Raw genomic sequence first — 9,062 nt, forward strand, 5'->3', positions numbered from 1 at the left:
TATAATGATAATAATATAACATAAGCTTACACAACTATCATTCTTTCTATTCTAAATTGGCAATAAAAAAAAGAGCAGATTTTTTTTATTCCATTTTTTATTGTAACACACATTCAAAACATGTTTAATTTTTCTCAACTGGAGGTAAAGGGTCAAAAAGTACAATTGATTCATAGCTCATGTTGGTCCACAGAAAATATCTCCTGTGATCAGCAATGTTGATTCCACCTGTCACATTCTTCTGGCAGATTGGTTGTTGATCGAACACATTTATGGATGAACTGATATGACACAGTTACTAAAAACACAGTTGAAGATGTGCTTTCGTACCTGTTTAAAAAAAAAGATCACGATTTGCTTCATATAGTTTGTTGTGAAAACACTCTCAAGTAACAATTTGGAGTAATTAAACAGAAAATAAGTGTGTGCGCAATTATAACATGCTGGATCGGGGGCCTTGAGGACCAAAGATTCCCACCCCTGGTCTCTCTATTAATCTTCAGTCTGTTTCCAGGGGACCCAGGCTTCATTCCAGGTGGTCTCTTGCGACATCGATGTTTTCACGCCAAACCAAGATTCTCCGCGTTGTAGGGGTCATCCTCACGAAGAAACGTAATCGTCATCTCGCAAGCGGGTTCACCTTTCTGGATGATTGTGCTGATGAGGAGACACGCCTTGCAGATTCTTATCGTTTTCATTGTTCAGCGCCGCTTCGTCAGCCTCGCTGAGAACACGGGCTTGAAACAGGCGGCTCACCAGCGTATCCAACATGGCCATTGATAGCCGCCGGATGAACTCCGACCAAACGTTTCTTAGATCTCCAACAAGGGATCCATGCTGCCTCCGTGTCACTGGCACCAAAGGAACCAAGGCACCCCAGACAGAGCCCGTGCCATTATGTTCCCTCAGTGTCAGATGGATTGACCCCAAGCTGCCAAATCCAAATATTTGGAACGCAGGATTGTAGTTGTGAGACACTGGGTAAAACGTCACCCTGTCCGGTTGAATTAAGATCAAGTCTGATACCGTCCTGCTGCTCAGCGTGTACTTCCGCCGCGGGACCAGCTCGCAATCAGAGATAGTCTCGATGAACCTCTCGTTGCAGTTATTTCTCGCCCTCTGCCGTCGCATTTGATCCTGCACCACGTTTTCCGGAAGTAAAAACACTTGAAAGGACGGCACCCCAGGATCTAGGAAGACGGCCACCAGAGCTCGGATGGGCACGAGAGGCCTGTCCTCATCTCGCATCAGCTCGAGAGCGGAGCAGCCCGAGATGTTGGCGACGACGTGGGTCGCGGTGGTCCCGTTGGGGCTGTACAGCTCCAGGCCCTCGTGCCTCATATGGCCCACCCACAAGGGGTCGGCCAACTCGGCCGCCGACAGGATCTCGCAGTGTTGAAAGTGAATTTGCCGCACTATCAGACCCTCGATGTCAAAGAGCGGGCCTGCATATGGAAACCGTGAGAGCAACTTCACTTCTATTTTAAGATCCATGTGTGAGGTCCCTTTGTCCTCACGAGTAAACCAAGTCAGTGCACTGGTAGAATAGCTGTGCCTTACCATGAACATACTGTATTTTCCGCACAAAAACGTGCACCTAAAACGCCTTCCATTTTCTTAAAAGCTCACAGCGCGCCTTAAAATCCGATGCGCCTTATGTATGGTAATTGCGGTAATCTAATAATAATAATAATAATCATAATACATTTCATTTGTGGGCGCCTTTCTAAAACCTCAAGGACACCTTACAACAAGCAGTTAAAAAACACAAATACAATGTTAAAAACAACATCAAATAAAATAAGATAAAATAAAACAAGATAGAGACAATGGATTTATGGTTAGAGTGAATAAGCTTGTCTCAACAGATGTGTTTTGAGGCTGGATTTGAAATGTGTTAATGAGTCTGTCTTACAAAGGTCAGCGGGGAGTGTGTTCCACAGTTGGGGAGCAGAGTGACTGAAGGCTCTATTTCCCATGGTGACGAGGCGAGCAGGGGGGACAGTGAGGAGGAGAGACGAAGAAGAGCGAAGAGAGCAGACAGGTGTAGGAATATGGATAAGGTCAGACAGGTATGGAGGGGCAAGGTTATGGATGACTTTCATTGTAAGGAGCAGGATTTTATATTGAATGCGGTGTATAATGGGGAGCGAGTGGACATGTTGGAGGACAGGTGTAATATGGTTTATGGATGGTGTGAGCGTGATAATGGGAGCGGCTGAGTTTTGGACCAGCTGAAGCTTATGGAGGGTTTTTTGGGGGAGACCGAGCAGGAGGTAGTTACAGTAGTCAAGTCGGGAGGTGACGAGGGTATGAACAAGTATAGCAGTGGAGTGAGGGGTGAGAGAAGAGCGGAGCCGGTGGATGTTTCTAAGATGATAATATGCAGAACGAGTAATGTTGTTGACATGTGAGATGAAGGAGAGGGTGCTATCAAGGATGACGCCCAGACTCTTGACCTGAGGGGAGGGGGAGATGGTGGAGCTGTCAAAGGGAATGGAGAAATTGTTTATTTTGTTTAGGGTGGATTTGGTGCCGGGCGGCCCGGTAGTCCAGTGGTTAGCACGTCGACTTCGCAGTGCAGAGGTCAATTCCAGCTCCGGCCTCCCTGTGTGGAGTTTGCATGTTCTCCCCGGGCCTGCGTGGGTTTTCTCCGAGTACTCCGGTTTCCTTCCACATTCCAAAAACATGCATGGCAGGCTGATTGAACACTCTAAATTGTCCCTCGGTGTGAATGTGAGCATGGATGGTTGTTCGTCTCTGTGTGCCCTGCGATTGGCTGGCAACCGATTCAGGGTGTCCCCCGCCCACTGCCCGAAGACAGCTGGGATAGGCTCCAGCACCCCCCGCGACCCTAGTGGGGATCAAGCAGTTCGGAAAATGGATGGATGGATGGATTTGGTGCCAATGAGGAGGAGTTCAGTTTTATTTTATTATTTAATATGTCAACCCCAAAATGGCTCCTTGCTAGAGACATGCTTACAATGCAGAGTTCAAACTTAACGGTTACACAGTTGAACATGGAAATAGAGCAGCGGCAAGAGAGGTCAACATTAACGAGTCAATGTTATAACTTGCTGTTACTGAAGTGAACTGTGTCGCTGCTTGATTAAATACGTTTTACTGACAGCTGATCGTTCTGTTGGTATTTCCTTGAGCATAGCTCCATCTATTGGAGGCCTTGTAGATTGCGTCTTATAACGCGGTGCGCCCAATATATGAAAAAGAATTACAGAATAGGCCATTCATTCAAGGTGCGTCTCATAATCCAGGGGGCCTTTTAGCGTGGAAAATATGGTACTCCCCTCCCACCTCCCCCACTACCGGTGGCGCTTTTGTCTGACTGATATGTAATTTAACTCTAGTTGTAAAGGACTGCTGCACTAGTAACGTGTCATGCACTAGTAGCTTGCTAATCAAGATTATGGAATAAATGCTGAAAAAGCTTTTCCCTCGAGCCACTTGAGTCCACGAGTGTGCTGAAACGTTGTACTGCTGAGGCCAAAATTCATCGTAGTTGATAGACATGAAGGCTGTGAAATAAGTTTCTTTGCATACCTGCGGGTTTCTTGCAGTGGGAGGCCAGGAGGTCCATGTCCCAGGAGACCACGCTGTAACGCACATCCCCTTGTCCATCCATGCCGAAGACGAGGCCAGTGGCCGTGCACTGGTAGCTGCCGGCTCGGAAACAATGGATGTTGTTTCCAAGCCGGCAGCTACCCCGACCCCCCCATCCCCAAAGTGATGTCCGGCGTGCAGTGCTCAAAGTTCTTGACGAACAGTTCCAAAGAGCTGGCAGATGACGTCACGCTCTGGCTCGCTTGCGTTTGTCCGGGCCAAGTGCAGATGAAAGAGCGAGGCGAGCGGGATTGGTTCTGTCTTCCCGGCCATCCGCTACAGTCCGAGTAGCAGACGTGAGGAAAGGCCGGGACGGTGTAAGTGTAGGTGGCTGGCTGCTGCTGCTGCTCGGATGGGTGCAGCTCCAAGCGGACGGCGTGTGCGATGGTCTTGGGAGGAGGCCCGGTGAAGAAATTGGAGGTCATGGCAGAAATTTCAGGCAGGGGACTTGAAAACCCTCAGTTGATGTTGGTCTGACTCTGGGCCCTGCAGCAAAGCCCGTCGGATTTTGTCCTGAAATAATGAAAAACGTCATGTCTACTGTTAGGTCTGAAATTGTTGAAAAGATTTGACGCACTGAAAGTGAAAATAATATGAATATATTAAATTATTATGAGACTTTTATGAAGGTGCCTTAAGGTGTAAGTTTTTGGGAAAAAAGCTTGCGCTGCTTTGAAAATAAAAATATATCGAAATCTATTTGGTTATCAAATATTGACCTCATCAAGGCTGTAATAAACTCTAAAGAGATTTTAGTCTCTTTATAATCACACTGGCTAAACCCCGGTGGGACGAAAAAAGACTCCGTGGACGAGAATTGTAGTATCAAAATATATGTATTTTTACAGAAAAACAAAAGAAGAAAAGAAAAACATACAGATTAATGGAGAGCGTGTCCGTCCGACCTCGAGCGCCGTTTCGTCTCAACTACGAGTTTAGCTGTTGTCGTTGATCAAAGCTCTTTGATCTGTAACGCCCTTTGCCTCAGCGCTGATTGGTTGAATGTGTGTGCGTGCTCGTGCTTGCGTGCACACTCGTGATGGGAATTCCGGCTCTTTTTAGAGAGTCGGTTCTTTAGGCTCGGCTCAGTAAAAAGAGTCTCTTTTAGCTCCCAAATGGCTCCTCAGTTTTTTTGTTGCTGAAATTAATTTACGACCAAAAATAACGTAAAATTATGTGTAAAATGAATTACTAATGGCAAAAATATACAGTATATCAAATATTTATTATTTATATAGCTTTATTTATATTCTTCTGAACATACTCAACATGGAGTACAACATGGAGTGCAACAAAAAATAAATTACAAAGTACAAAAACAAAGACCCATCTCAAAACAAGATCAACAAAAAGTTCCAATCTCTGATTGTGTATAATTATAAGCATTCGCAAAAGATCTGTGATCCCTAGGCTCAAAGGTGCAGATCAAACCGTTGCCAATTCCTAGTGGATCGCAGTGAAGTCCGTAAGGGAGCCTCCACGCCGAATTGACCCATCACTGGAGAGTTGGTGCGAAGTGGTAATGACCTTCGGGTCAACAAAATCCCGCGGGACCGCGTCCGGCGGTATACAAATCCACCGCAGTCCTGGCGATAAGCGCCTAGCAAGGTGGCGGACCGGATCCCCAAGCCGACCATTCCCATGGGTAATGAAGGAATGCCCACCCTTCAAAATAAAACACTGGGCCCAGCGCACCCGCGGTCCAACCTCGGGTGCTGCAGACCCCCTGGACCACCACCGTCGGCCACCGCGCTGCCGTGGACCCTGGCCACGCGGTCGAAGTGCGGGGGCGGGGTTGCGACCCGTCCCCCCCCCTCCTGCCCCCTCAACCCGTTTCCCCCCTCTCCCGATCCCCTCAACCTCAAGAAGTCCGGCGGCGATGGCGCGGGGCGTCTGGGACAGGCTCAGATGAGGGCCCACGCCCCTAGCTCCACAACCACACGTCGGCAGCCGTGGCACGATGGTCGCTCCCCTTGCGAACTGGTGATGGTGCAGGGGAGAGGCAGCGACCACGGTGGCAGAGCAGGACTCTCTAGTCGCAGCGCTGCTCCCCTCAATCCGAGGAAGGGCCAATAAAAGGCGGCCTAAACACGCCCATCACCGCCACCGATCGGCTGGAGACCCGCCTCCAGCAGATTCATCCTTTATGCGGGCGAAACAAATACAAATACAATAACCGGACTGGAAATCGGCGCTTGGAATATACGAACCCTGATGGACAATGCAAGAGCAAAGAGACCGGAGCGCAGGACTGCCCTCATCGCCCTTGAGATTCAGAAGCTCGGCCTGGACATTGTGGCCCTCTCCGAGACCTGTCTCCCTGGTGCCGGGCAGATCGAGGAGCCTCAGCACGGGTACACCTTCTTCTGGAGCGGACGAGCTGTGGAGGAGAGAAGAATTCACGGTGTAAGATAAGATAAGATAAGATATCCTTTATTTGTCCCGCAATGGGGAAATTACAATCAGAATTCAGAAAGGAAAAAACGCTGGGTAGGGAGAGGGAAAAAAAAACCATGCTCGAACTATCCTCTTCCGAGGATAATTTAAGTCCAGGATAAAAAAAAGACCCTAGCACAGAAATAAGCATATGACAGTTACAACAAGTCACAAGACATAACATGTAATAAGGGGGAGGATGAATGGGAAGGGGGGGTAGGGGGGTTGAGAGGGGTAACCGTGAGGCGCCCGAAATGACCAGCTGCACGGATTCACACGAGCGCTCTGCATGTCGAACCACGTCACGGGGGAAAAAGAATTGGAGCGATGAAGACGGTGATAACAAGGATGTGTATGCGCGTGTGGTTGTCCAGTTATGTATGTGTATGCGTGTGCAGGTCATAGCTGCATCGTCGAGGTCTGCTCATCGTGAAGACAGTCCCGGCTTATCAGTCCATGGCCGAGAAGGAGGGGGCGGTGGGGGGCCCTAGACTCCGTGCGTATTTCCATCCAGGGGAAAGGCCAGATAGCGTTGTTTGTTTTGGAGAGACGGCCGCCAACAATTCCAGACAGCCTTGAGTCCTTGGTCTGTATCTCCTCAGTGGCGCCGATCAGTCTGATCCAGAAATTCTTTCCGCAGCGTGGATTCCAACGTATTATCGATCGCGCGGAGTCGCTCCAAAATCACAACAATATTGCGATTGAGCTCAGTCACCGCTTGAGTCTGAGTGTTGGACATTCGCGCCAAGCCAATCAGAGTGACCGGCAGCTTCTTCACTTCCAATAGAGCCACTCCCGTCGGTTGAATCTTGCGATAGAACAGCAAGCTGCCAACACCAAACAGCAGCATACCTGTTATCAAAAGGCCAATAATGTAGATGTCTTCCACATCCTCCACGGACAGTACTGTCAGGCACACCGGTCTCCACTTTCTCCATGGATCCAGGGCGTATCCGGCAGCAAGTGTCCCCGGAGGGCAAGCAGGCTCCCCACTGCCCGCTCTTTTCGTCGAAAAAAAATTGTCAATTACATCGAGAGACCAGCCAACTAATTCCATGGTTAGTTCTTCAGATGAAAACACGGTAGGAGGCTAGGGAAAAAAGTTGGACAAAAAGACAGCACAAAAAGACTAAGTGGCGAGCAGGGAAAAAAAAAAGGTGGGGGGGCACGGAGCAGAGCAGAAGCGTCCGCCTTCGTCGAGAGCCAAGCAGAAAGAGGGTAGGGTTCTGCGTTGTCACGTCTGGTTAGGGATCACAACATCATCCCCGTAAGAACTTCTGAGAGACTCATGTCCATCACCCTACCTCTGTGTCAATCCCAATCCCTTGTCATCATCAGCGCCTACGCACCTACCCTGGACGCCTCGGAGGAGGCGAAGGAGTCCTTCTATGCCGCGCTGCGTGGCCTGATCCTCCGCGTCAACCCCTGGGATAAGCTCTTGGTTCTGGGGGTGGGCTCTTGGTTTCAACGCGCGGGTGGGCCGGGACCATCAGCTTTGCTTTGGGGAGGGATTCTGGGGAAGGAAGGCGTTGGCAACTGCAACGAAAATGGAGAACTACTCCTTGGTCTCTGCGCAGAGACGGAGATGGTAATACCCAACACACTGTTTCGGATGGCCAACAAGCACAAGACCACCTGGCAACATCCAAGATGTTGACCACTGGCACCTGATCGATTACGTCCTTACCCGAATCTGCGACCGATCGGACGTCATGGTCACGAGGGCCATCCGCTCCATGGATGACGGATGGTCCGATCACAGGCTGGTAGCCTCAAGACTTAGGCTGAAGATCGCGCCTGCGAAAAGAAGGAAGAAGATCCCCAAGAGGATACGTTTCAATGTTGGGCTGCTGAGGAATCCCGAAGTCCTCGAACAGTACCAGACGTCCCTCGCGGACAAACTGGACACTCAACCTCGGACCCTTCCTGCCACTGTCCACTCAGACTGGGAGCACTTGAAAACTGCGCTCACCAAATCCGCGGAAGAGGTCCTCGGTGTCCAGAAGAGGAGAAATCACGATTGGTTTGCCGAAAACCTGGAAGAAATTGAGCCACTGATTTCAAGAAAGAGAGAGGCTCGCATTGCATGGCAGAACTGCGTTTCCTCCAAGAGACTTGAAGAAGCCTACCGGGCGGCCAAAAATGAAGCACAGAGAGAGATCTGGAGGATCCAAAATCAATGGTGGGTCAACTTTGCCCACCAAATGCAGAGCTTCGCTGACCGTCACGATACCAGATCCTTCTTCGAAGCAACGAGGAAGATCATCGGTCCGGCTCACAGTGCTCCAATGGCTGTGAAGGCAAAGGACGGCACAATCCTGTAAGAAAAGGAGGATACTCACCAGCGATGGAAGGAGCATTTCATGGAGCTCCTGAACCGTCCGACATGCGCAATAGACGGCTTCCTCGATCCTGTCCCCCAGCTCCCCGTGCAACACTGGATGAGGGAGCTGCCGACTCTCCGGGAGATCTCCGGAGCCCTGAGGAGGATGAAGAAGAACAAAGCTGCTGGAGTCGACGACATCCCCGTAGAACTTTTACAAGCTGGGGGTGCACATCTCCTCACCCGCCTCCACACCTTCATCCTTCAATGCTGGGTCGAGGAGACGGACCTGGCGAACTGAAGGACTCCGTCATCGTCACGATATTCAAGAAGGGCGACAAACTCGACGGTGGAAACTATCGTGGAATTTCCCTGCTGTCAACTGCTGGAAAACTCATCTGTCATATACTGGCCGACCGACTCACCTGTCTCGCTGAGCGGGTTCTTCCGGAGTCCCAGGCGGGCTTCCGTCCAGGAAGGGGAACCGCGGACATGGTGTTCTGCGCCAGACAGCTCCTGGAGAGGTGCCGGGAGCAGCGGAGGGAGTTCCACGCCATCTTTTATGATCTGGCCAAAGCGTTTGATTCTGTGCCCCGAGCAGCACTCTGGAAAGTGCTGGAACGTCAAGGCTGCCCCCCCAAATTCATATCCCTCATTCGGATGTTTCACGACGGCATGAAGGGTT

The 9,062-nt window shown here is 50.1% G+C and overlaps 1 long non-coding RNA gene and 1 pseudogene across 1 annotated transcript; both read right to left on the reverse strand.

The window, feature by feature from the left end:
* Nucleotides 1-484: 484 nt before the first annotated feature.
* LOC147185927 (caspase recruitment domain-containing protein 8-like) lies at nucleotides 485-4,342 on the reverse strand (annotated as a pseudogene).
* Nucleotides 4,343-7,382: 3,040 nt separating this feature from the next.
* Nucleotides 7,383-8,068, reverse strand: LOC147185928 (uncharacterized). Its single transcript, XR_015099189.1, has 3 exons — nucleotides 8,027-8,068; nucleotides 7,742-7,851; nucleotides 7,383-7,590 (listed from the first exon to the last, which is right to left on the reverse strand). It is a non-coding gene; the product is annotated as an uncharacterized LOC147185928 (long non-coding RNA).
* Between the last annotated feature and the right edge of the window lie 994 nt (nucleotides 8,069-9,062).

Source organism: Hippocampus guttulatus, chromosome 22 (assembly GCF_054856545.1).
Source record: "Hippocampus guttulatus isolate MCC_2025c chromosome 22, RoL_Hgut_1.0, whole genome shotgun sequence".
Classification (NCBI taxonomy): domain Eukaryota; kingdom Metazoa; phylum Chordata; class Actinopteri; order Syngnathiformes; family Syngnathidae; genus Hippocampus; species Hippocampus guttulatus.